Source organism: Mauremys mutica, chromosome 4 (assembly GCF_020497125.1).
Source record: "Mauremys mutica isolate MM-2020 ecotype Southern chromosome 4, ASM2049712v1, whole genome shotgun sequence".
NCBI lineage: Eukaryota > Metazoa > Chordata > Testudines > Geoemydidae > Mauremys > Mauremys mutica.
The window spans coordinates 77,713,849-77,741,674 of NC_059075.1; the positions used below are offsets into that span (position 1 = coordinate 77,713,849).

The window sequence follows — 27,826 nt, forward strand, 5'->3', positions numbered from 1 at the left end:
AGTTAACATAAAAAAAAGAGAGACCTTGTCTCCGGCCGAGTTTACGGATTAGGAGTGATGGGTAGATAATGGGCATGGGCCGAGCTAGTATCCAGTAATTATGTCTGTCCTTGCTTACAGAAATGGGGGGGGGGAATAAAAGTGAGATAATGTTGTTTGAAATAACTGGGGGTCCCTGTGTGCTAGTGGGGAACAGTGCCACTTTCCTCCTCTCTTTTCTGCTGGTATAGCTGCTGGCTTATTAGATATTCTCTTTCCCTGCCCCCAACCCTGGCCTCCTCCATGTGCAGGGACACAGACTGAAGGTCTTTACTGGAATGTAGCGAAGAAGGAAGTTGGAGGGGGACCCCAAACACATAAATAAGTGACCCATTGAGCAGATAATGGCTATTTTTGCCAGGCAATGTGCAGAATTAGCATGGTCACTGATTTCCTCCCCCCACTCCCTTGAGCTGCAATCTCAGAGGGGAGGAAGTAAAGAGGGGGAAAGATGTTGAGTAGAACTCCTCACTTGCTGACAATCTTTCCCTCTTTCTCAGCCTTTCTGTCTCAGAAACCACAAGTGCTGCATAGCTAGAGCTTCTGGCAATAAAATAAACATGTTAAAAAAAAAGCTTATTTGACAGAAACCTTACTGAGCTTACAGGTTTAATGGAAATTAGAGTTTCTGCCTTTAAAAAAATCCCATTCTTCTGCTCCTCAGAGGTCATGTCCTTTAAGCATTTGTTACTTGGGAAGGATGAAAGATGGGGGGGGTGCAATCCTGCTCCCAGGGAGGTCCATGGGAATTTTTGTTTTGCCATGGGTACAGAATCAGGCACTTTATTCTGCTGGGCTTAAAACAAGAAGCAAGTTGGCACAATTAAAAAAAAATCCCTTACAGCCACATCTATTCTTACCCTTCTCTTAAGTTCTTAACTAAGCATGTGTAGTATGGAATGTTTTCAGTCTCATTTATTTTTCTGGGCAGGCGTTTCCTGTGGGGTCACTGAGTGGGTAATAAATTTGTCAATCTGTGAAAACAATCACATTGTTTTCCTCGACCCCCTGTAGGGTCCTGAATATCTTATCATAATTCCTGTCCCTATTGGGGCTACACTGACATCACCAGTTGCAGTAATAGAGCAGTTAAATGTGTGTTTAAACTGTTGCTGAGTAATTACTGAAAAAGAGAGAAGCTGGCCAAGCGAGGGGGGAAAAAATCTTCAAGCTTTTCACTGGATTGTTGTGAAGCAAGCCCATAAACAGAAAACCTCTAGGGAAAGCCAGTCTAGCCTTTGACAATAGGACGTCTGATTCATTTTGTACAGTAAATAGCATGAGGGGTTTTTTTATGTGCTGAAGAAAATGTAGACACAAATCTGGGCTGTGAAATAGGCAAAGCTTGTCAACATTAGAAATCTGTAGATGCGGCTCAGCTTCTAAAGATGCAATAGTTGCACACTTCCATGAATCACTCACTTGGTAAAGTAGCCAAAGACACATGGAGCAGCCTGGAATGTAACTCTTTCAGTGATGTAATGGAAGAGTGTTGAGCATTCAAATAATTTGCACTCAGATCAGATGTTGTCTAGATCTCAAGGTGCTGGGCAAGATAAAAATGGCAAAAATATGATAGATAACCTTAGAAAACAAACAGATGGAAAGTGAGGATTTCATAGTAACCTGAGTACAAATGAAAGCTGATTGACTTTGCTATTTCCATCTCTTGTGTCAGAACACCAGTGTAGCATTCAGCAGTATATGATATGCAAGCTGCCTTCATTTTCAGAGTGTTGGATAAACCATCTGTAATTACCTAAGCAGATAGGAAGCTGGTATGAATAGTGTGTATGAAGAGAAAATACAGTATGAATAGTGAGCAGTTATGTGAATAGTAACATGTCAAATGCCAATGCAGAAGAAACTAGAATACCGTGTATGAGGGCCCTATTTTATTTATTGTATTTGCTCCTCTGGGACCAAAGATCACTTAATCTAAAAATGCAACCTCTCTTGGTAATCTGAAGTTATTGCTGATATAAAGCCAAGGCAATCCACATCTTTTCACACTTCGGAAATGTCTTTCACTGATGGAGAGTGGGCCCCAGATTGTTTTTTATTGCTGAAGTAGCCTCTGGATCACTGTGACTAGGATTGTAATCTTGGTGGAAAAGAAGACTTGTAAAGGCAGTTAAATAGAACGTCAACATATTTATATGCTATATAGACAGAGATTTATAAACTTGTATTTTGCTCCTTCAAAGCAAACTAAAGGTTGTGGGAGAGATTTGCAAAATATTAAGAGTTTAAGATAAGGTGTCAATGTCTTTAAAAATAAATTCTATTGTACATGGTTAGCCAGTGTCATTCTCGCAGTAGTTACAGCAATCAGCAGTATGAAAATGGAGACCCTCTATAGAAAGACATACCAGTAAGTGTGTGGGATTTCAGGAGGGTTAAAGACAGTGACTTGTGCTTTCATTAAGATTTGTTTCCCCTTATTTAAAATGTAGAGAAAATTTGATGCTGGTGAAAAGCACCTGTTTGACAGCCCTGGAGACTGAAGTCCCTAGTATATTTTTTGGGAGTGGGGGGAGAAGGTTGGAATGGATGGGGGGAAGAGTACACTGCAACTAACTGCAGTGTAAACTTCACTCCCAATCCTTTCGATGTGTTTTCCACCTTGGCCTGGAGAGATCCCTTGACCTGTTTGCTGAGATTTACAAAAAAGAGGCAATTAGCACTAATTTCAATATGGACACCTGTCCACCAATAAGAGGAATGGAGATTCATCAACCTATTTCTAGAGCATCCAAATATCTGTCAAGCAGTAGTGATTTAGGTCACAACCTAGCTGGGGCCTGATCCTGTGTATCCTTACTCATCTCAGCAGCCTCAACGAAGTGAACAAACCCTGCTGCTTTAAAAGGTGATTGATTACTCATGTGATTAAGAAAGGTTGGAACTAACCAGCCTTGTACAATTCCATTCACCTCAGCAAATAACTTCTTGAAAACTGTCTTTAGGAGGGTCCCCCTGACACATTTCCCCAATATCAGCATCATGGAGTAGAGGACAGGAAAGTAGCTTTTTTTGCCATTACTGATAAGTTTTTGTAAGAATTCTGCAAGACTGCCTTTCTGCCATGACCAAAAATGAAGGGCTCCATGTTTCATTGTACAGCTCCAGAGCTATTTGTTACCTCTCTCCTTCAGAGAGTTTTGGTGTATATTGTATTCCCCCCCACACACCTTTTAATTGCAGATGTACAAGCTGTGATATGTCTGGATAAATTAAAAAAAGTGATCCAGGATATAAGAATATTCCTGATCCAGAAGCAGGAATATTCTCATATCCATTAGAGAGAAAAGCCAAAGTCAGGCACACATACACACAAAAAGAGGGAGTGAAGATTTACATTTGGTATCCAAGGAAGCAAGAACAGAATCCTGCAGGGTTTTCTGTTCATTGTTTAAATGTTGCCATGGCAATATCTCGGGGCACAAGTTACATGTTTTTCCACTTTCTCTAGTTGAGCTTTTCTTCTTTCCCTTTTGATCTACTTAACAACAATAAATATTCCCATTGAACTTGGCACAACAATAGGCAAAAGAATGAGATGGCCTCATTGTCTATCCCTGCCCTTCTGCAGTTCTACCCTCAGGTTTGTTAGTGTATAGGAGACCTAATTAAGATAGAACTGCTGGATGGAAGTGGAGTGTGAGGCTGCTTCTTGTTGTAAGGACACCGAGCATATTACAATATTTTGTGGAGTGGTGATATGTTAATTGGATAGCTGCAGGCAAGTGAAGTGTAGCAGTCGCTGACAATTAGAAAGAACAATGAACTTGCTAGGACTCAATCCATTCCTCTAATCGCTGGGTGGATTAAAATGCATTGCAGGCATAGGCTAGTGTTTTTGTAGATTTGAATGCACACAATTCTACGAGCTCTGTAAATTCTGTTTTCATAAAGCAAGGACCAGCTTTATCTTGCTGTCTGTGAAAGAGAGAGAGGCAGCACTGGATCCCTGAGCAAACTCTCTGTTTGCATTTGCTGCAGAGCATGTCCTACCATGCAGGAGTGTCTGTGTGCAAGGTACCACTGAAATCAGTGCATTTTTAAACATAACACTGCTGTTGGCCCCATGTCGAATTAGTTAAAAGCAGCTCAAGAGAGTTATTGCAAAAGAAGTGAAAGACTTTTGTCTTGAAAGACATCAGAGAATCAGGATGTTGGAGATGCCCTTTGTGTGGAGGGATCTCCCTTTGGTTATTTTTTGCAGCAGCTGGATCCATGCAGCCTGGTACAACAAAATAACTCATGGAAACCAGGATATGTTTTCCTGTCATGCTCACGTGGTAAATTTAATGTGAAATTGACTTCTAAAGAGCCTCAGTAGTTAGTGCTTTTTCACCGCTATATGTATAAGAATAATTCTCGGACACTTTGAAGGTCACACCCAATCCTGAGACCCTAGTACTGTATTAATTTTAAAAAAGGGTATTTAGTGTAGTTCAGGTCTTCTCATTTAGCCCTGGTGAAATGTAGTCCTCTATTTATCCACAAGATTAAGTACAGCACTCTCATTAGCTGTCTGAATGCCTCAGACATAACCCTAAGGTAAGGTTCACCTTTAGAACTGGTACAGGCTCTAAAACAGTTTCCCTAATTTGAGCAATCTTTGGGATCTCTGAGATGGGCAATAAAGGTTGCCAATCTTTATTTGGACTAAGGTCATCAATTCGCTTCATATACCTAGGCAACTGACTAGCCATCAGATGGTTAAACACGTTCAGATGCTGCTGACTTGAATGGAATTTGAACTAGTGACCTAGAGATGAAAGTTTCTTCCTCCATAATCAGTTCTCAGAGCCATGCAGTATTATACATTTTGATCTACAGGGTAATTTATTGTTGGGAAGGAGTAACTGGCAAGGTGGAGTATTTGTACAGTATAATAAATAACCCTAAATCACCCTAATAAAATAAATCACCCTAATAAAATCATGTACAATGACAAAACTAGTATTTTGATTTTACTTATTTGCCATTTATCTGTTCTGTCTCTGATGCACTCACCACTATAGGGTCCAGGTGCTGGCCCGTTGTGCTGTAATGCCTCAGAGCAACCACATGGTTTCATTTCATGTATGTATTTGTTCCTCTTTTGTCCTTTATTCTGCAATGCCAATCTCTGGTCTCCCGCTGATCTCAATGAGAGTTTTCTCAGTGACTTCCAGAAGGGAAGGATTGATCCTCTGGTTAATTTTTTGTTTGTCTTCTTTCCCTGCCCCTTCCCCCAATGAATTGTGAAACCTGTTTAAGTTTCCAAATCAATAACAGGTTAAAAGTTCAGGCTTATATAAACATAAGTATTATCAACATTATATTCTGAATCACAACATTTGGAAAGTTCACTTCCTCATCTATCTTATTTGCCGAGTGTTCTTTGTTAACTTTGTCATTCTTGATGTCATCCCAAGCAGTTAAAAAGGGGAAGGAACATTTCTCTCTCTTTGCTGTTCAGGTGTTAGTGATCAATGCAATTTCAACAAATCTTCATGCATTGCTTCAGAAGCACAAGTCCAGTGAACCTGAAGGATAGATACATTTTCAGGTCTTCTGTTTATAAAATGTCAGTGCTTCATACTTTAAGGCTGAGATACTCAAAGGAGCCTAAATTAGGTGCCCATATCCTTGCACAGAACATTCTATTACTGATGTAACCTAGTTATTTTATTTAAAGCTTTGTCATTTACCTTTGAGTGACTATAGAGGAGATTGGAAGATGGAACAATGGTGCAGAGAGAGAAAGGAGTTAACTTAACATTCTTCCTCTCTCATTGCATGAGAGTTTGAAATGGGAAGTGAAGAAATATATTAAATTCTCTAACCTTCTTTGCCAAAGGGCATACGTGGTATGCTAGGTTCTTTCCTAGCTGTTTGGTGTTTCAAGACTTTACTGTGACTGTAAAGCCGATTCTGAATCCTTATTTGAGGAGCAGGCTCTTAGACAAGAGGTAATATATTATTTGTCTGGAGGCAAGCTTTTATTTTCAATACATCCTTAGGAGAGCTGACTTTCATTTCAATTGGGACTCTTTACTTCATAGCAACCAAGGAGGTTTGCTAGCTTCATTAGCCTTTTAGGCTGCTCACATGTAGTGCCCACTCCCTTCAGCAGGTAGAACTCTCTTTGAAGCCCATGTGAGGTTTGTATGTACATGACGTATGGAATTATGGCCAGAATGGTTTTCTCTTTTGGGTTGGAAAAAGTGTGGAGACTCTCATCTTCGAATATTGTTCTTTTTGATATTTTTCTTTCTCTAGTGTGAATCTCATGAAGGGGAAAGCTGCTGGCTTGACAGCCTTGGAGACGAGAGTCCTCCATATGCTAACTACAAAGCCCTGGAGGGAGTACTGGTGGGGGTCTCAGACAGACGAACACGAACTCACAAAACCCAACACAGAACAAGACGAGTTGTTACTTCAACACCTGTCTGTAATATATGGAAAGAAAAACTATTTTGATTTGGAGAATTTCAGTTTGGGAGACGTATGCTAGTGGTCTCCTGCAGCCAGCATTAAAACATTAGTGTTCCTATTTTATTTAAGGTAATTTTCTAACACAAAAGGTATGGTATCCAACATGAAGTCAACCTATTTTGGCCCTAATTATGATGGCTAACGATGAATTAATCATTCAAATGGCAGTTGTTGGTTGCCTAGGGAGCAGTGATCATGACCTGATTACATTCTAAACGACCAAACAGTGGAAAGTCCCAAATAGTAAAGTATATACTTGGTACTTCAAAAGAGATAATTTCCTGAAGCTGAGATAAATTGTGAGCAAAATTGATTGGGAGGATAAATTTAGACAGAAAAATGAGAATAAAAATTGGGAATTATTTTAAAAGAGTGTATTATGTGGCCAAAATCCTACAATCTCCCAATCAAGAAAGAAGACAACTTTGGCTAATAAACCATTTTGATTCAGTGGCAAAACAGAGGCAGCAAATAGAAATTTTAAAAAATGTAACCAATGGGAAAGGAGACAATAGAAAGAAATTGATATAATTAGAAGTTACGAAATGCATATCATTGATAAGGGAAGCTAAAGACATCAAAAAATCAGTGGCTGGCAGAGTTAGGGACAATAAGACAAAGTTTAAACTATATTAGGAACAAAAGAAATCCTAACAATGGTATAGGCACATTACTTGATGTAGATAGTAAAACTGCTAATAATGACAAGGAACAAGTCTTCACTAAATATTTTTTCTCTATTTGGAAAGAAGTAGAAGAATGTACTTGTATCATATGAGGATGATGAAGTACTTTTCTGTCCATTAGTAACTGAGGAGGATGTTAGATAACAGTCTGCTAGTATTAACATTTTTAAATCAGCTGGCCCAAATAATTTGCACCCGAGAGTCCTAAAAGAGTTGTCTGAGGAGATTTCTGGCCACATGTTATTTTTGAATAAATCATAGCATGCTGAGGAATGTCAGAAGACTGGAGCATGCCAGTATTCAGAAAAGGCAAGCTAGCTGACCCGGTGACCTATAAACTGGTTAGCCTGACATAAATCCCAGGCAAAATAATGGATAAACTGATATGGGATTAAACAGATGAAGAATTGAATGCCAATGAGCACGATGTTATGGAAAATAGGTCTTTTTGAATAAACCTGATTTAATTATTTGATTAAAATAGAAGTTTGGTTGATAAAGGTAACTACTGCACAGATGTAGTAGATTTTTGTAAGCCATTTGGCTTAGTATTGCAAACATTATTGCTTAAAAATAGCATTATATAATATCTACAGAGTAAACATTACATGGATGAAGAAACGACTAACTAGCAGATATCAAAGTAATTGTGAATGAGGCATCATCACTAAATAGGGGCATTTCTAGTAGGATTTCACAGGAATGGATATGCAACACTTCCAGCAATGATCTGAAAGTAAATATAAAATCTCTAATGATACATTTTCTGGGTGACACAAAGATTGGCAGAGTGGGAAATAATGATGAGAACAGGGCAGTCATACTGTGATCTGAATTGTTTGGTGACCTAGGTCCATTCAAACAAAATATGTTTTAATACTGTCAAATTCAAAGTTATACATCCAGTAACAAGGAATGTAGGCAATACTTACAGAATAGAGGACTGTATCGTGGAAAAGAGTGACTCTGAAGAGGATTTACATGCCATAGTGGACAAGCAATTGCACATGAGCTCCCATTGTGATGGCAGAATGGGCTAATACGATCCCTGTATGTATATAGAAGGTGGTAAGGCGTAGGAGTTGGGAGGTTATTTTACCTCAGTATACAACAGTAGTGAGAGCAGTACTGGAATGTTGAAAAAGGCTGTTCAGAAAGTAGAGAGGGTGCAGAAAAGAACCACAAAAATTATGTTAGAACTGGAGAAAATGCCTTATAGTGAGACATTTCAATAGCTCAATCTGTGTAATTTATCAAAAAGAAGATTGAGAGGTGATTTGATTACAGTGTATAAGTACCTCCATGGGGAGAGACTACCAGCTACTAAGGGGCTCTTCAATCTAGCAGAGAAAGGCATAAAAAGAAACAATGGTTGGAAGCCAAAGCCAGGTAAATTCCAAATAGGCCCAGAACTAAATTTTGAAGTATCAAAATCGTACATGAAACAGAATTCCCTTTCTCTGCCCACCTCTGCTTATTTTATACAGATCGCTGAACAATTCTGAGATGATCTGTACAATAACGGTGTCTAACTCTTCCTTCCCAACCTTTAGTAAAAATAGTTGATTAGTTTATGGGTTTTTTTTGTTTGTTTGCTGTTTTCCTTTTTTTCATATATGTGGGTGTGTGTTTTTGGTATTTGTATAAAGAAATTTGTGGGGGAAAACTAAGTCAAAGACATGTTCTACATGTAGTGGTGAGATCTGTGGTCATTCTTCCCTCTTATAGGAGAGAGTTCTGTAGTCTAAATCTAGTTTCTGTGTAAATTCTGTCTCCTAAATTCAATATCCTGCCTTAGTGGTTGGCATTTTCATTGTTCCAGTTGCATGTAGTTATCATGAGAGGTCATGGGCACAGAGAGAGAAGCAACCTCTTGGGTATCAAGGGCAATCCATTGGAGGTAACTATATTCAGTCACTACTGACTGTGAATTGTTAGCAGGTTCCATATCCTGAGACATCCAGTTTCTGTATCTACTTCCTTTTAGAAAATACTTGCCAAACTTGCAAGTCTGTGGAGATCCCAACTGAAAGTTTCCAGTATACTTTCTCTGCCGGTGATGCTGCAGCAGTAGCAGAGTGGGAGGAGGTATATCATAAAGTGGCAGGTATTGCTTTCTTTTTCATATCACCTTCTTACCCCTATTCACCACCCTCTATCCAAGCAGTATAAATCTACCTTAATTAATACACGAATGTAATGAAATATGTAAATAAAATGGTATCCTCTTTGGAAACTAAATGTAATACTCTCCTCATTACTGTTCTTCAGACTGTGAGTGAATAGGATAATGGGATATATTCTTCTTACAGTTTGCCTTCAGGAAATGCTATAAGGGGTACTGAGTCAGTGCATTAGGAGGAGAAATGGCTACATGGGGGGGGGTAATGCACCCTGTGAGGGGTTTATTGTTAAAGTGCACTAATACTGCACATTAATGGGTCCAGATGGACCCTGCTGGAGTGCACTAGAGGCTCCTTACAGCTCTTTAATGTAATGCTATTTCAAATGGTACTGTATTAAAAGTGCACCAGGGAACATTTAGTGCACACAAGCAGGGTCTACATGGAACAGCTAATATGCAACACGATAGTGCACTTCAGAGATCACACCCTACTAGCATGCATTGCTGTTCTGTGTAGACAAGGCCCAGGGCTGGCTCTAAGTTTTTTGTCGCTCCAATCAAAAAAAAATGTGGCTGTCCCACCACTCTTTTTTTTTTACACGTTTTCAATGTTTTGTTTTGTTTTTGACTGTTTAAAATTTAAAAAAATGAACACAGAATTTGTAGTTAGTGAAATAAAACAATTTCCTACTAGTGTATTCATTTACTCACTGAGCCGGCCAAGGAGTGAGCTGGGCTGTGTCTGCCTGGGCAGAGTTGGGTTGTGCCTGTGCCAGAGGCCTTGGCATAGGCAGGATGTCAGCGCCAACCCCAGGGCTCATGGGGTCTGTGCGGGTCAGACCAAATTATGCTGCTGGTGGGCTACCCAGCCTGGCTGTCGCTGCTGAGTAGCCAGAGGGGCCTGGAGCTGCATGGGAGACACCGAACAGCTCTGCCTCCTGCCTCTCCTTTCCTGCAAAGCACACCGGGGGCTTGGCACTTCCCTCCGGAGCTGGGCGTTGTAGCCCCATGATGGCAGGAGCAAGCAGCGGGCGTGGGGGGGGGGAGGAGGCTGCCCGGTCCCTCCAGCCAGGGCACAATCACCTCCTCTCCCCCGGTGCCAATCCCAGGCTGAAATGGCTGTAGCAGCCCTGCCCATGGTCCCACATCTTGCTATGCAGCACGGGGAGGGGAGGAGGCTCTGAGAGCAGGGCTGCGGCCCAGCTCCCACACTGGCCTAGGGCCTCCATGGCTGGAGGGGCAGCGGATCCCAGGGAGCCTGGCTTGGGGCGGCTTCAGCAACACCCCAGAGTCCCGGGTGGTCACAGCGTGGCTGGGGACAGAGCCAGCCGGGCGGGGGGCACCACGTGTAGCACTCATGCGGAGTGAGCTGAAGCGGCTGAAGGGTTCGGCTTCCAGGGCCTGGGGCAGAGCAGCCGGTGGCTGGGCAGCGTGCCCAGGTCTCCCGCTCCCCAGGTCCCCCAGGAGCCAGCCGCGGGCTCGGCCTGCGAAGCAGCATGAGTTCGGCTCAGCCCGGGCTGCTGCTCTCCTCCCCTGGCAGGAGGCGGCACAGGGAGGAGGAGGTGGAGGTGGGGACAAGCTGAGGAGGAGCCCGCAGCCACCGCTGGAGGAGCTGCCTGCCCGGCCGTTGCAATACTATAGAATCCTATATTCTCATGGGGGCCCCTGCGCAGCCTGGGGCAAATTGCCCCACTTGCCCCCACCTCTGGGTGGCCCTGGTACAAATAGGGTGTCAGATGCTACCAAACCCAAGTAGTAGAATTTTTCACTCATTTGGAACAGGTGGGAAGAACTTTATGCAAAGTACAGGAGAATCAAGTCCTTTGTAAGGAAATTAGATTCCCCAGCAGTTCTGCAGGGACTGCTGGTCTTGGCCAAATCAGGAATATTTTGAAATGCAAACATCTAGGTAGAGAAAACATCATGCCTCCAACAAAATTAATGTCTCACAATAGCTTTATCTATTTATTTTGCTGCTCTTGTAATTTGGTGGCCTTGAGAAATTGTGTGTAATTACTTTTCCTTTTTAAGTTGTCATTTTTTTCTTGATTATTTGTTTTACTTTTATTCTTTCCACTTCTTTCTCAACTTCCTACCATAGCCCAGTGTCATTCTCAGATATATCATTTTCATTTTTTTAAAAAAATATTCTCTTTAGTGGTTTTGGAAAAACATTCCCATATTTTCTTAGGGTAAGGAAGGCTAGATCTAAAGCCTTCTAGTGTGGATTTTCATAGGGGCCTAACAGAGTTAGATGCCCAGATCTCACTGGCCTAACCCAAATCTATGGCCTAACTTCCCTAGGGTCTTGGAAATCCTATTAGTTTCTGCATCTAGGATTTTTCTGATTCTCTTTTCATTCCACCCCCTAAGAATCCATTATCTATTTATAGTTTTCTTTGTGATTTTGTATTGTATTGTATTTCCTTCTTTATATACACCCTTCATTTTATCATAGATACTTATGGCTTTCTTCCACTCATTAGACTGTGAATATAATAGGGGAATTAATTGTAGCTGAATATTTGTTTCATGTTACTACTAACTCGTTATTGTCAGTACCCATTTGAATGTCAAATAAATGAAGCCATAGTCTATTAGTGGAGACTCGACCAGAACTCTTCACCTCCACTCATATCTTCTTGCCTTCCCACCCTTGATAGTGATCTAACCTCTTCTCAGAACCATTTATCCATCTGTGAAGCAGCCAAATGACTGAAGCAGCTTCCAGTATGAATTTAGTTTTATTGGCAAAACTACCTTTAGTCATTCCACTCCTCAGACCCAGAGCTGAGTTCCTCCTGGGTGATGAGATCTCTGTGATGTCCCATCACTGGTTCCATAGTTGATATTGTAGAGTGACAAGTGTGTGTATTCTAAAGCAGGAGTAATTTTAGGATACAGATGTCCTAAAGAACCCAAGAATCTAGTAGTCTGGTTGCATCTAGACTCCTTATCCAGCCTTCCTACAGCATAGTCGATGGATATTGACTATAAAGCCAGATGTTGAATCTAATTTGTTCTCCTTGACTGATCTCATGATAACCAGAAGCAAAAGATACATGTATTGCAATTTGTCACATTTTTTTTCTTACTTAGTTCTCAGTCTTGCAAGCTGAATGAATGTGGTAGGCTACAGAACGCATGTGGACCCATATTGGCTTTGATGGGTCTCTGCAAACGGTTAAGGGTCTGCCATTGGTGATCACTTTGTAGGATCAGTGCCTGAGGTAGCTCAGTTTCTGACATTTTTCAAATCAAGTATGTTAAAAGCTTTCACTTTTCTATTGCATCTTAATGTGTTATCTGAAATCCTAAGTGTCTGTGAATGAAAATGAACCATTGCAAACATGTATGTAATGAATACACTGCATAAAATATCTAGATAAGTTGTTCCAAAAAAATTGCAAGATTTATTTATTTATTTGTTTGTTTGTTTGTTTTTAAAATCCTGGGTAAAACTTATTTTTTCCTACTGTGTTTCCTATCTAATAGTGGGGTTACTCACAACTGTAAAGTTAACATTTAACCAGGTGTAAGACTTTAGACTGTAAGACTTTAGGGGTAAAGCCCTGCTATCAGTATATCTGTTAAGACAAACCCAAGAAAGAAACCAACAGGACTCCACTGGCCATCACATACAGTTCCCAGCTAAAACCCCTCCAGCGCATCATCAGGGATCTACAACCCATCCTGGACAATGATCCCACACTTTCACAGGTCTTGGGAGGCAGGCCAGTCCTCGCCCACAGACAACCTGCCAACCTGAAGCATATTCTCACCAGTAACTGCACACTGCACCATAGTAACTCTAACTCAGGAACCAATCCATGCAACAAACCTCGATGCCAACTCTGCCCACATATCTACACCAGCGACACCATTACAGGACCTAACCAGATCAGCCACACCATCACTGGTTCATTCACCTGCACGTCCACCAATGTTATATATGCCATCATATGCCAGCAATGCCCCTCTGCTATGTACATCGGCCAAACTGGACAGTCTCTATGGAAAAGGATAAATGGACACAAATCAGATATTAGGAATGGCAATATACAAAAACCTGTAGGAGAGCACTTCAACCTCCCTGGCCACTCAATAGCAGATCTTAAGGTGGCCATCCTGCAGCAAAAAAACTTCAGGACCAGACTTCAAAGAGAAACTGCTGAGCTCCAGTTCATCTGCAAATTTGACACCATCAGCTCAGGATTAAACAAAGACTGTGAATGGCTTGCCAATTACAGAACCAGTTTCTCCTCTCTTGGTTTTCACTCAACTGCTAGAACAGGGCCTCATCCTCCCTGATTGAACTAACCTCGTTATCTCTAGCTTGCTTCTTGCTTGCATATATAAACCTGCCCCTGGAAATTTCCACTACTTGCATCCGAAGAAGTGGGTATTCACCCACGAAAGCTCATGCTGCAAAACGTTTGTTAGTCTATAAGGTGCCACAGGATTCTTTGCTGCTTCTACAGAACCAGACTAACACGGCTACCCCTCTGATACTTGTTAAGTACCATTCATCTAGAAGGTGAAGTGTAATAATAGCATCAAAATCCCTCAAAGAACTAAAAAAAAATCAAATATTCCATTTTCCTGCTTCTTTAATAATAGGATCATTGTAGTTCTTGCTGCATGATGCACACTAGGGAACAGATAAAACAGTCAAGTAGCTGCTCTTTTCCATATTGTCACAGCCCAAGGGCAGATGCAGGAAGAGGAATACAGATTTCCTTAAGTGTGTTTCTATCCATTTCTGAATCTGCGTATCATGAAAAGCTTTTGCACGATCCAGTCATCCAAAATGCATCAGTATTTGTCTTTACAGACACAAAACATTTGGCTTCGGCTCAGTTTATTAAGATGCTACTGTCCTTAACACGAAAATATGGAGTTTATGTTTCATATTGACATAAAAAAATAAAAATATATTTATTTATCTGGATATGCTGTATATATATATGTATAATTTTGAACTAAACCTTTTGGAAGAGGATATATACCATGTAAGAAGTGGAATTACATTAGCAGCTGAATTAGTTTGAGAAGGCAGGCTGCAGCTTCCCAAATGCTGCATTCATTTTCTATAATGATCTATAATAAAGCAGAGATAAAAGAGATGCATGTAGCTGTTTTAATCAAGAAAATATGTTTGGGAACCTAGGAACTAGGAATTCCTAAATTCTAATCCTGGCTCTACCACTGACTTGCTATGTGACCTTGGGCAATTCCTAGCCCCGGGATCTCAAGCATTTTTGTTTTCTTCTGTAAAATGGAGATACTACTTCTCTATTTCACAGGGTTAGTGTGATGATTAATTAGTTAACATCTGTACATTTTTTGAAAACATACAGTGTACTGCCATATCAAGGCTGTCTCTTGGTAGTTAGGAAGGGTAGTCTTGTTGCTAAGGCACAGAAGTTTCAGGAAGGTCAGAAGGTCTGGGTTCAGTTCCTGCCTCTGCTACAGTCTGTTCTGTGGGATATTGGGCAAATCATGTAGGCCCAAATTTAATAACAAGGGACTTTGAGTGCCTCAGTTTTTGGCTGCTAGAGATCACATGCATCAGCTAGATAGAAATGAAGTCCAAACCAGTAATATAGAGATTTAAAGTGGCCAATTTCACAAAACTGAAAACAATTATGAGCCAAATCAGCTGGGAGGAGGGATTTACTAGATGCCCCAAAAGCCACAGGAGGGAGGCCATATTGGTTAAACAAACAAACAAACACACACACACACACACACACACACACTGGTTTGCAGTCAAGTGAAGGCAGCTATTAAAATAATATATAACAAATGAAGAAAGGGGAAGTGGATAATGATGAATATAAATCAGATGCTAAGAATTGTACCAAATCACTAAGGGAAGCAAAGGATGCATGAAGAAATCTATGGTCAGCAGAGTTAAGGACAATAAGTAGAAGGTTTTTAAAAGTGTATTAGGAACAAAAATAATCCTAAAAATCAAGTATGAGAGGGGTAGCCATGTTAGTCTGGATCTGTAAAAGCAGCAAAGAGTCTTGTGGCACCTTATAGACTAACAGACGTTTTGGAGCATGAGCTTTCGTGGGTGAATACCCACTTCGTCGGATGCATGTAGTGGAAATTTCCAGGAGCAGGTATATATAAGCAAGCAAGAAGCATGCTGGAGATAACAAGGTTAGTTCAATCAAGGAGGATGAGGCCCTCTTCTAGCAGCTGAGGTGTGAAAACCAAGGGAGGAGAAACTGGTTCTGTAGTTGGCAAGCCATTCACAGTCTTTGTTTAATCCCGAGCTGATGGTGTCAAATTTGCAGATGAACTGAAGCTCAGCAGTTTCTCTTTGAAGTCTGGTCCTGAAGTTTTTTTGCTGCAGGATGGCCACCTTAAGATCTGCTATTGTGTGGCCAGGGAGGTTGAAGTGTTCTCCTACAGGTTTTTGTATATTGCCATTCCTAATATCTGATTTGTGTCCATTTATCCTTTTCCGTAGAGACTGTCCAGTTTGGCCAATGTACATAGCAGAGGGGCATTGCTGGCATATGATGGCGTATATTACATTGGTGGACATGCAGGTGAATGAACCGGTCATGGTGTGGCTGATCTGGTTAGGTCCTGTGATGGTGTCGCTGGTGTAGATATGTGGGCAGAGTTGGCATCAAGGTTTGTTGCATGGATTGGTTCCTGAGTTAGAGTTACTATGGTGCAGTGTGCAGTTACTGGTGAGAATATGCTTCAGGTTGGCAGGTTGTCTGTGGGCGAGGACTGGCCTGCCACCCAAGGCCTGTGAAAGTGTGGGATCATTGTCCAGGATGGGTTGTAGATCCCTGATGATGCATTGGAGGGGTTTTAGTTGGGGACTGTATGTGATGGCCACTGGAGTCCTGTTGGTTTCTTTCTTGGGTTTGTCTTGCAGTAGGAGGCTTTTAAAGGGAATCAGATAGTTCCTCTATGGACAGGATATCTCCACTGTAGGAAAACAGCAGGGAGGTTTTCCTTTTGATTTATCTGCCAAAGCACCAGATTCCATGAACCATTTTGTGGGGGAGGGAATAGAAGTCTTCACATTTTACTCAGCTGGTACTCTCTGGCATTTGAAGCATTGGGTAATACTGTAGCTAGCTGCAGTGAAAACTGTTATTCAAAGGAAATCTGTTTTAAAATGATTGGCTTTTTTTTCTTGCTTTGTTTTGTTTTTTCGCAATGTAGCACTTCTTAGATTTTTTTTCAGAAGAAGTTATGCGTCAGTGATTATGTTTTTCCTGATTTGATATTTTTTATTTTAAAGGATAAATGATAAAAGGAAAATCATAGGGATCTATTAGGCTGGAGGGAACAGTGCTCAAGTGCTAATCACAGAGGATTGAGAGTCAGGATTCATAGGATTTTATTCCTAGTTTGGCCTATGATTCATTGCATGGTCTTGAACAAGTCATTTAACCTCTTTTGTACTTCAGTTTGTCTCTTTGTAATATGAAAATAATCATACAGTATTTATAAACCCTGAGCCAGATCCTGCACACCTTACACAACCAAACCTGCCCTTGAAGTACAGGTGTTCATAAAGGGTTCGGAAACTAAGTTAATTTATGATTGCTTGGTACTTTGCAATCCTAGAATGAAAGGCATATAAATGCAATAATTACATTCACTGTCACCATATATAATACATAACACTTCAACGTGGAGTAACAGAGACAAAAGAGCATGCACTGAAATATTTTATTAGTTATACAGTTCTAGAAGCAGAGGCCATTTCTTCCTTCTTATGCCTCCATAGTAGCAAATTCTTTTTTTTCTAAATTTGCCAGCATTTTCATTCTACCCCTAACCACTTCTTAATATTCAGACTTTTAACAATTGGATTTTGTTTTCATGATTTATTTTGCCTGAGACATAAACTGAATTAAAAAAAAAATCTAGGTTACAAGCCTGAGAGTTCTTACTCATGACAGTAAGTGCTTACACACATGAGCATGGAACCCTAACTTGTGCATGTAGTCCATTGATTTCCATGGACCACCTTGGTGAGTAAGAAGTATTTGCACGCATTAAGAATTTGTAGGATCAGGCCCTTGCACTTTCTGGGCTGGATGTAATATTGATTTATATTTAGTTTACTTTGTACAATGGAATGATTAAAAAGGTGCCTTAACTCTGTTTTCATTGGACAATGTGGAATTTTTAATTATATTCCTAAATGCTGCAGTAGCTTGCGAACTTTAAAAGTGGCTAGTTCAATTTGCCATAATCTACAACTTTGGTGTTTCTGTGGGAGGCATGACTGGTTGTTGTATTCAGTCCATGCACCACTGCCGGATGGAAGAATTTTAAATCATCCCATGATTATATAGATTTCCTCTGTTGACTGAATGAGTGGAACTGATCACTTTAGCTCACTTTAGGAGAAGGTCATGAGTGATTGATCCTTGATGATGTAGGCAGCTGACTCATGAATGGTGGTGTCTCTCTGTAAGTGGCTAGGGAGAGTTTAGCTGCATTAATGACCAGGGATCTGATTCTGCAAATCTTTCCTCAGATGAATGGTACTTACTCATATTAGTCCTTGCTTTGATTTTTTTAAGAATGTGCTTATCTGGTGCTCTAGGCCAGTGGGGGGCAACCTGCAGCCCGGGGGCTGCACGTGGCCCGTCAGGGTAATCCGCTGGTGGGCTGGCCAACGGCCACAGGTTGCCCACCACTGCTCCAGACGCATGTACTGATAGTGATAAAAAAAATCATCATTTTGGACTGATGCTCAATAATAATAAACGCTCTGAAAACATATCAGCTGTCCTCAACATACACACACTCACCAGCCACCTCTGCCTAAGTAGGCTTTTCAATGTGACCCAAAGATCAATAGACTCAGACTCCAAGGCAGGAAGTGAAATTCACAGTTGAAGGTATCTAACCATGAGCATCCTGCCTCTTGCAGCCTTGTATTTGAACCAAAGGGGCTGGTGATAGCTTGACCCGACAAATGATGTCAACTGCCCTGCTACTAACATAAGGCTTTGGGGGATCAGTTCCTAGGAGACTGTTTCCTTTAGGACTGGACAGCTTCTATTTCAATCAATGTTTTTGTCCTGATCCTGCACCCTTGACTTATCCAAAACACCTGTTAAAATAAGTGTACTCAATAAAATGAAATTAAATGGGAATTTTGGAAAGACAAGGAATGCAGCATTGGGACATAATGAGTACAAAACCATCTAAGTTGTGTGTGCTGGTTTTGTCTTTTATTTTACTATACCATCAGTGGAAGTAACCTGTCAACACAATTAAGACACCTACATCAGTATCACCAACTTCCTTACATTTGCTTGGTACATTCAGTATCTTTTCAGAAATTGTATCTAATATACAGAGTTGTCTTTTTGTTCAGGAAGGTCTTTTGAATGGCTTTTAAGAGTTCATTAATTGCTTATTGCTCTCAGAATTATTCTCTGGGGTTGACTACTCCTGATATTTGTCTCTGCATTATTTAATGCTGCTTTGAAAGTCTAGGGTGAAATTCACCTCTGCTTAGAGGGTCAAATCAAGGTGCCAGCATCACTCAAACCTCACTACGCCCAGTGTTAAGGATTTCAGTGGTATGGAGGGGCCTCTGCAGTTAACCAAATAATAAAGGAGAAGTTGTTCATGCACTGAGTTCATCTGCCACGTTCCAGACAGTACATTGTTGTTGTGAGTTTTTCAGTCAGCTACTCCCACTGGGACATATTTATCTGACAAACGTGTGTGTTAGACAAAGAAATATCTGTAAAATCTCCAGTTGATGGAGAGAACAAGATATTGGAGGGTTTTAGGTAACATATTTACCTTATATAAAATTCCTCAAACATATAACTGCCCATGTTTTGCCATTTACACACCCTCATTACCAGTGCAAAAAGCAATAAGATGTTTATCTTTTCTAGGACCATGGACTCATTTCAATTCCCTGGAGATACAGTATTATGTGTTCAGTGGCAGGCAAATGTGGCACTAATGTTTTAGATTCTCTCTCCCCACCCCCAACCCCACCCCCACCCCACAGGGTATATGAACATAATCACACTGCAATGCTATGAAATCACTGTCCTGACGCTTCTCCAAAACTCTGCCCATGGAAATAACATGTAACTGGTGTCCCACTGATTTGTAACGTTGTGGCCAAAATTGTCATTGCGTTGCCTAGTACTTCATATCTGGCAAGAGTCAGATTGTGCCAGCAATATATACAGTACGATAGCTTTTCTAAAGATAGGCGCAATAACAGAATGTGCTTTGGAACAAGGGCTCCCAAGCAGTATGCAAACTAATGGAAAGTGGCTGCACTAATTAAATGAAACATCACTATTTAAGTGTGATTGGCAGAAACAACAAATAGTCTGCTGCATCTGTCTTCTGTAGATGAAAGTGGGTTTCTCTTGTGAGAGGGAAAATAATATAGCACGGTATTTGGGAACATATCTTTAAAAGGTCAATGCCAAAATAAAAATCATACATTTTAAAAATGCCCTCAACTGTGGTACAGTCAACACCTGAGATTAAAACTGAAATAATTGTAAAAATCTAATTTTTCACAGGGGAAAAAAAAAGCACTTTGCTCAACATGGACAATAAAACCAGACTGGTCAGTTTAAATCATATTTAATTAGTTTCACTTTCTGGTTTTCAAGCAGTATAATGAAGTTGTTGTTTCACAACCCAGCATGAGGATGTTTAATTCCAGGAGAAAATACTGTCTCTGAAATTTAAAAATACCATGAAAACATTTCTGTTCATGGTAGGTTTAGATAAACACTTAAATATAAATAAATAACAAATCTTACAGTTTTGGCGTCACCTGGGTTGCTTGCATCCCATTCATTTGCATTCCAGCTGTTTATTATGATGGATTTAAAAGTCTTACCTCTAGTAGTAGTAACCTAATATTTGTGTGTGTGAGAATAAGCAGCTGGCCAATTTGATTCAAAGTCCATCACTTGTAAAATTGTGGTCCAGCAGTATAAATTTTTATTGTAAATCTGTTGGGGTAGGCTGAGGGGGGTTCTAGCCCTTTCAATTGCAAAGGAAACCTTGGAAAAAATGCACCAAGTATAAACAATGTTTTCCAGAGTCTGCAGGCAGCTTGAAAAATAGCTGTTGGAGATGTGATTTGTCCATTTCATTTCAATGAGAGATTGACTCTGAATTCTAATGATGAGCATTAAAACTAGTTATAGTTTATCTCATTGCTAATCATTTTGGCAGAAGCCTCCAGCTAATGTACATATCTCACCATTCCAAACCACTTCCCAGGTCTTTTCAGGTCTCAAAAGCCCAACCTAAATATTTCTTTATAGTTTGTTTATTATTAATAAGATATATTTGGTAGTAAGCACTGAAAATATAGGAGTGGTATAAAATAAAATTGATTTTTTTAAAATAGACACAAGACACTGATTACCTTATTCAATTTCATTTTTATTTACTTAAAAAATAACATCTAGATTTTAATTTAAATTAAACCACATAATTTCCATTCTGCCATAGCAGAGCATTAGGGTGACCAGATGTCCTGTTTTTAAAGGGCCAGTCCCATTTTTTTGGACTTTTTCTTATATAGGCACCTATTACCTCCCCACCCGCTGTCACATTTTTTTACAGTTGCTATCTGGTCACCCTACAGAGCATCAAAGAACCCAGGAAATTTTCAGCAGAATTTAGACCCAGCTTGCCATAGAGCCTCAGCTGTAATCAGTGGCTATGCTATAGGCAGCTATAACTAAGATAGAAAGTTCAAGAGAGGAATGAGCATGAGCAAAAGGGAAGGTGAATGAGAAATAGAAGAAAACAGAAAAGCAGAGAAATGGAGGAGGAAATCTTTCCCAGCTGCTTGGTCTCTGTGGTGATGTAATTTACTCCTCAGCCAGAATACACTGTTCAGAACCCTTTTCCTATGCTTCTGTGTCTCTCTTATTTAAAGAGATTACTATCTAGCTAAGGCATGTGCTCTCTAGAATGTCCCATGACTTGGTTTCAGCAAGTCCCAATGGTTTTACCGTCTCAGATACAAAAAGAGGGTTCAGTAATACCCCAAAGCTGTAGCTTACAATTTAAATAAGGTTAATTGAGAGTTATGATGTTTGAAAAAAAAAAAGGGGAGGGATTTTTCACTACACAAATTGTAGATTTTGAGGGGATTGGGAGGGAACGTGATCAGGGAAACAAACAAGAATCCCAGTTGATTCTATATAATTCTGTATAATTATCAGCTGTCTGTCAGAGTATTTCTGATCCATGAGATCAAGGTTTGCACTGTAAGAAGACCAGAGGTGACACAGCCAGTCTAGTCATTCAGAGGCATCTTTCAGTTTTGCATTTATTTCTCCATAAAGCTAAGTTCTAGAAACCATTTTCTTAAAAGCCTAAAAGCAAAGCACAATTGTATAGCGGAATCTGTATGGGAGTGGGGATGGGGATGAATAATCCTACCCCAGCTCTGCTGGTTGACCCCTGTCCCACATAGTCACATACCCACATAGTCTCTCTGCCTATGGGATGTAGCAGAGGCTGTGGTCCATGAGTCCCTGCACAAAGCTTTGGACACGGATATGTGTAATCCATGCACAGAGCCACTGGCCATATCTTTGCCTACCTGTGAGACCCAAGAAAGAGCCACTATGCAGTAGCACTCTGCAGTATGAGTATTGGAGTTCTGTACATCCTCTCTGCAATCTGGCACTTCACCACCTGCAGCAGAATAGCACTGATTCTGCTGCACTTCAGGACTTGTGTTCTCAGCAGCATTTGGCTGATACAGAGTTTAGCACTCATGAAACATGCTGCATTGACAGTGCTGAAGACTCTTTGTCCATAGTACATATGCAGCACAAGCAATAACGAGGCTGTGCCTTGTGTGCTATGCCTCCAAAGAAGCACAGCATAGAATCAGACTGAAAAAGTTTTAGTGACATTAGCACGGGGCATCCTGCAAACTTTAGCCAAGCTAGTGTCAATTAATATGGGAGAAGTTATTATGTATCCTGATCAAAACCAAAAAGCAAGGTCTCAAAAGAAGTTAGTATCTGGGTGGGGGGATTTATTAGTGCACTGGGGCCAATACAATTGATTCTAACTTTGGAGAGTTTTGATTAGTAGTTTCTTTACCTCAGTTACTCCTCATCCATTATAGAATGCCATAATCTAATGCCCTTATGTGTGAGCTGAAGACATAGGCTAAAATATTCAAACTTGGGTGATATGAGTTAGACAACTAAATCCATATGTAAGTAACTAAACAAAAAAGGCCTGATTTTTCAAAGATTTGGGACACCTGCAGCTCTCATTGATTTCAGCTGACTTCAACTTTAGGAACCACATTTAAAAATCTTGGCCTCTAACATAATGCAAAGCACCTATTTCATTAAACCTGTCTCTCAAATTTTTTTTACTGTATTTTAGTTTTACATTTGCCTTTTAAAATATTATATTGCTAGATTATATGTCAGTGTGCTGGAATAGATTGGAAGATGGATGATTAGTTTTCAGTTTTGAGATACAGGCTGTGCTTATGAACACTTAAATCAATCAATAAAAGTGGTTTAGCTTAGTCGTACAATTCCGTGTATTGCTAGATATATTCTATATAAGCAATACACATATCACATCTAAATCCAAACCTGATACAAAATAATATATTAAAGTGACATGCACAATGTTTGTGTGGTACAACTTATCTTTATTCTTCTTATAGCTTATTCCTTTAGAAAAACCATTTTGTGCCCCTAAATGGAAAGTGTATTATGGAGGGCATATAAAGCAATGAGTTATGAGTGCTGCTGCCTTATCTACTTTCATGATCACTGTGCAAAATATAATTAGGTTTAACATCAAATATGTAATCAAGAAGCAGCTAGATCTCATAGCAATACCCCATGGCTGGCCAAGAAAATTAAATGGGAACCAATTCTGTAATTGGACACCCTCTTCCTGTGTGTCCTAACAGGTGACCCTATTGCAATAAAAGAATTAGAAAAAAATAATTTAATAAGTGTATAAAGCAATGTCAATGCTCAGGAAAGGCTTGATATTTTCTGTACTTATTTTTTTTCTGTAGCATCGATTCCTAGCATTGGTGAATGGATGGCTAGAAAGTGGGGCACCAATATAGCATTGGTTAGAATTAAGCATATCACAAGTATACACTGTGCATGCTTCCAAACATTACAAAATTCCATATTGTGAATACATGTATATTCAGTTATTGCATACAATTATTTGTCTATGATCATATCTGTTAAGTAATTACAAATAGTAAAACAAAGGAGAAATTGACTTCATTAGGTGCAAAATATGCTTACTATAAAAATATAATGAAAAACTTGGACTGTCTTGTAAAATGGAAAATATTGTGTGTATAGAAATAACCCTGTCCATGTAAAATGTATTGTGCAATTAGGACATGACTGCGAAACTCATACTTATGTGAATAATCCCACTTGCTTTAATACATGAAATTCAAATTATTGCATTGGTATGAGTTAGCAATACAGATGGCCCTAAATTAAGAGATAGACTGAGCAACTGAAGAATGAAACTGCACTATCCAGGAGGAAGCCTGGGGAAAGGAATCATGACTCAGTCACAATTCCTACCCTTCTCCTGCCTTGATCCATGGGGGAAATAATTTATGGCAGTGCACTGAAGGGTTCTTATTTCCCTCTTTGCACTGGCTCAGCTCTGCGTGCTTGTGTGTTGGAGGGAGAAGCCAAAGTCTTGCCCACTCCACTTCTTGCAGCCTCCTCACCTAAAAGTGAGTGCAGGAGAAGTGGAGCCACAGCATGCTCTCCCTACATACCTATAGTTTGTGGTCTGCTTAGGTAAGACGGTGGGGCCTGCAAGAGTCAGGGCTGTGCTACAGAGTAGCTCCTGCACGAAGTGTAGAGATGCCACACTTTTACACTCTAGAGATGCAGTCTTTGGTTTGCTAGGCTGGACACACTTCCTGTTTGGGCAGAAACAAAGACAACCAGGAAAGGGGAGTTGCATGCTACAACTACACAGTGTGGTTTTGTTACCTCCTTGGTGTACATAGTCCCTGTATATAATAAAGGGTTTATTTTGACCAGGGCAATCATTTTTGCGGGGGCAGAAGGGGGGAACATGCCACAAATTTTGGTAAGTCATCATGGGCAGCACATTTCTACTATATTAATGGAGGGGGTGTTGGGTCTGGGAGGGAGTTTGGGTGGAGGAGGGAGCTCCGGGCTGGTGCACATTGTTGGGGTTCAGGAGAGGGTGAGTAGTGTGGGCTCTGGGAGAGAGATTGGTGCAGGAGGGTGCTCCAGGCTGGGGCAGAGGATTGGGGTGCAGGAGGGGGTTCAGGGTCTGGGAGGGAGTTTGGGTGCAGGAGGAGGTTCTGATCTGGTGCAGGGGATTGGGGTGCAAGAGGGGGTGCGAGGTGCAGGCTCTGGCCAGAAGGCACTTACCACAGGCGGCTCCTGGCCAGCAGCGCAGCAGGGCGCTCAGGCAGGCTGCCTGCATGCTGTGGCCCCATGCGACTCCCAGAAGTGGCTGCGGCTGGCTGCTGCTTGTGGGGAGGGGGGGCAGTGGGTCTCTGTGCACTGCCCGTGCCAGCAAGTACCACCCCCACAACTGTGAGGATAGTGCTGGGGGTGGGGGCAGTGCCCAGAGTCTCCTCCTCACTGCCAGAGGCGCACAAAGATGTGCCAGCAGCAGCTAGCTGCTTCCAGGAGCGGCGTGGGGCCATGACAGGCAGGCAGCCTGCCTGAGCGCCCCACTGCACCGTGGGACTTTTAGCGGCCTTGACTTGGAGATCACAAGGGGCAGAGGAAGCCAGACAGAAATGTTAGTCATGGCGGGCTGGACAGAAATGTTAGACTAGACGGGCCAGATCCAGCCCATGGGCCGTATTCTGCCCACCCCTGATCTTGACACTGGTCTGCTCATCAGTGAGATACTGCCTGATACTGGACGTGAAACATACAGCATGCTGGAAGACCCAGGGAGAGAGGTAGCATGGCAATGGGAGCTACAGAGCCTATGCCTAAGAAGCAGGGGAAATGCTGAATGTGTCTGAAAATGGTTCAAACAGCAATTTGAGCTATATATGAAAGCCCCAGTGGCAAATAAACTGGAGAATTGGAAAAAGATTTCTCTGCTCTTAACAATGGGAGGCACAGAAGCCCTAGATGTATACTATGCATTCCATACAAATGGTGGTAGGGAAAGAGAACAAAACTCTGCAGAAATAACAATAATGTTTGAGAATCATTCTGTCCCTTAAAGAAAGACTTAAGACGATATATGTTCAGGATGTGAATACAGTACCAAGGGAACAAGTTCTGTAAATATGGAATATTAATCTCTTATTAAGGGCCAGATTGTTCCAGGGTTTAACCATGAAAAAAGGGCATGAATGGTTACTAAGGGAGATGGATCTGACACTAAAAAAGGCAATATATATATGCCAAGCAGCAGAAAAAACAGAAACAAACAAAAAGCCTAGAGAAAGGCACAGAGCACGTCTGTGAGTAATGTAGTTAAATCAGCAGCGGAAAAGTTACTTGAAATTAAAGTGGCCAAAGACAGAAATGTGGAAAGCAGGAAACAGTGCCAGCCATGTGGCAACCCACATGATTATAGAAAATGGCCAACATTCAGGCAAATGTGTAGAAACGATAATAATCCCAAATGTTGTGAAGAGTGAAGAACTGTTCTTAAACACAGGACTGGAAGAGGCTGAATTCTCCAAAAAGATTAATTAAAAAGTCCACAAAAGGTTTTTATCTGACATGCAAGATGGACACAAGCTCAGAAGTAAGTGTAACAACAGAAACTGAAATAGAGAGATGTAAGGAGCAAATATAAAAGTGGAGGAGTCAAAAGTGAAAGACTATCCTGGAAAAACAATCCCAGTGATGGGTGAGTGCACACTGACACTCATATAAAGGGAAAACAATAAAACAGGTGCTTGTCATGGTGCCCTGAGGCAAGGAATCAGTCTTGGCCCTATGCACTTGTAAGGTCCTTCATGACGTTAAGAGGATGTATGCCACAGAGAGGCAGAAAGGCAACATATATGAAAGTGTTATAACATCATATGAAGATATATGCACAGGAAATGGGTGTTCCCGGTAACGTACAAGAGACAATTAAGAGAAGATGTAGAAGCTGTGGTAACACATCTTAAGAAAGAGGTTAGAAGAAAAGCTGCAAAATATGAGCCAAATTCTTCAGCAAATTAGATGCATCAGCGTGATTTTGGCAGATCCCCTTGGACAGTGAGAGCTGCAAGATCTGCACTTTCAACGCACCATTTGGCAGATATTGCTTCCTAAGATGATCTTTCAGAATATGTTCAACTCCAGAAATATTTTTCTGTACAATGACCCATACGCTAGAGGGTCTAGCAGTCACGAAAGTGTACATTGATGACATAATAATTTGGGGAGCACTGCCATTGAATGATCAGGAACAATTGAGGAGAGTACTGGAAATTGCAAGAGCTAATAACCTTAAACTGAATAAGGCCAAATGTTTATTTCAAACAGCAGAAATAAAATACTTGGCAGAGAATAAAATACTTCCAAAGGAATCTTGCCTGATGAATTAAAGATTCAAGCAGTAGTGTACATGCCAAGAGTAAAGTTAAAAAGGGAATTAAGAGACTGCTAGGCATGTTGACTTATGTCTGCAAATTCATACCTAACTGTATACAACTCACCTAAGACATTTCCTCCACAAGGTCAGTGAATGGCCCTGGATGCCAGAGCATGAAAGAGAGTTCAGTGATTTAAAGCACGTTCTGACATCAGCTCTAGCATTGCAATTTTTTGACCCATCAAAAGGTATCAAACTCTCCAAAGATGCTTTGAAAGGAAGTCTGGGAAAAGTACTGTAACAGTGTTATGGAATTGATTGGTTACCAGTCTCATATGCCTCTAGGGCTATTACAGATGCAGAGAAGACGTAAGTACAAATTGAAAAGACACTAGATCTAGCAGACATAGTTCTGGTACAAGATTTCATGACTTTCTTTATGGTTTTAGCTTCCAAGCAGAAACTAATAAAAAACCACTGATTGGAATACACAAAAAGGAACTTGGAGAAACACCACCAAGGAAATAGTGATTACTTTTGAAATTACAGAACTATCATCTCACCCTGGAGTTCCAATGTGGATGCCACTTAGTAATGCCACTTAGTAATGCCACTCAACTATACTTCTACTGCTGAATTCCTCTACAACAGACATATAAATACTCAATTACTAGATATGCATCAGAATGCTTCCCGCAGCTCTCATTGGCCGGGAAAGGTGAACCGTGGCCACTGGGAACTGTGGGTGGCCGTGCAAATGTAAACAAACTGTCTGGTGGCCAGCCAGCGGATTACCCTGATGGGCTGCGTGTGGCCCACAGGCCACAGGTAACCCACCACAGCACTAAACAATCCTGTTATCAACCAATAGACTGAACAGTCTTACCAACAAAGATTT

General features: G+C 40.8%; 1 protein-coding gene across 8 annotated transcripts in view; it reads left to right on the forward strand.

Moving 5' to 3' along the window:
* The window catches only part of LRRC4C (leucine rich repeat containing 4C), a 569,742-nt gene that overhangs the window by 441,547 nt on the left and 100,369 nt on the right, over positions 1–27,826 (forward strand). For 2 of the 8 annotated variants that reach the window (XM_045016616.1, XM_045016620.1), the window contains one exon: positions 9,205–9,324. The exons of 3 other annotated variants lie outside the window; for them this stretch is intronic. The gene's annotated coding sequence lies outside the window, so the exon portion shown is untranslated. Of the gene's footprint in view, positions 1–6,315; positions 6,453–8,584; positions 8,607–8,908; positions 9,118–9,204; positions 9,325–27,826 lie in introns of those variants that run through there. 3 more of the 8 variants (XM_045016622.1, XM_045016623.1, XR_006579327.1) reach the window with 3 other exon arrangements.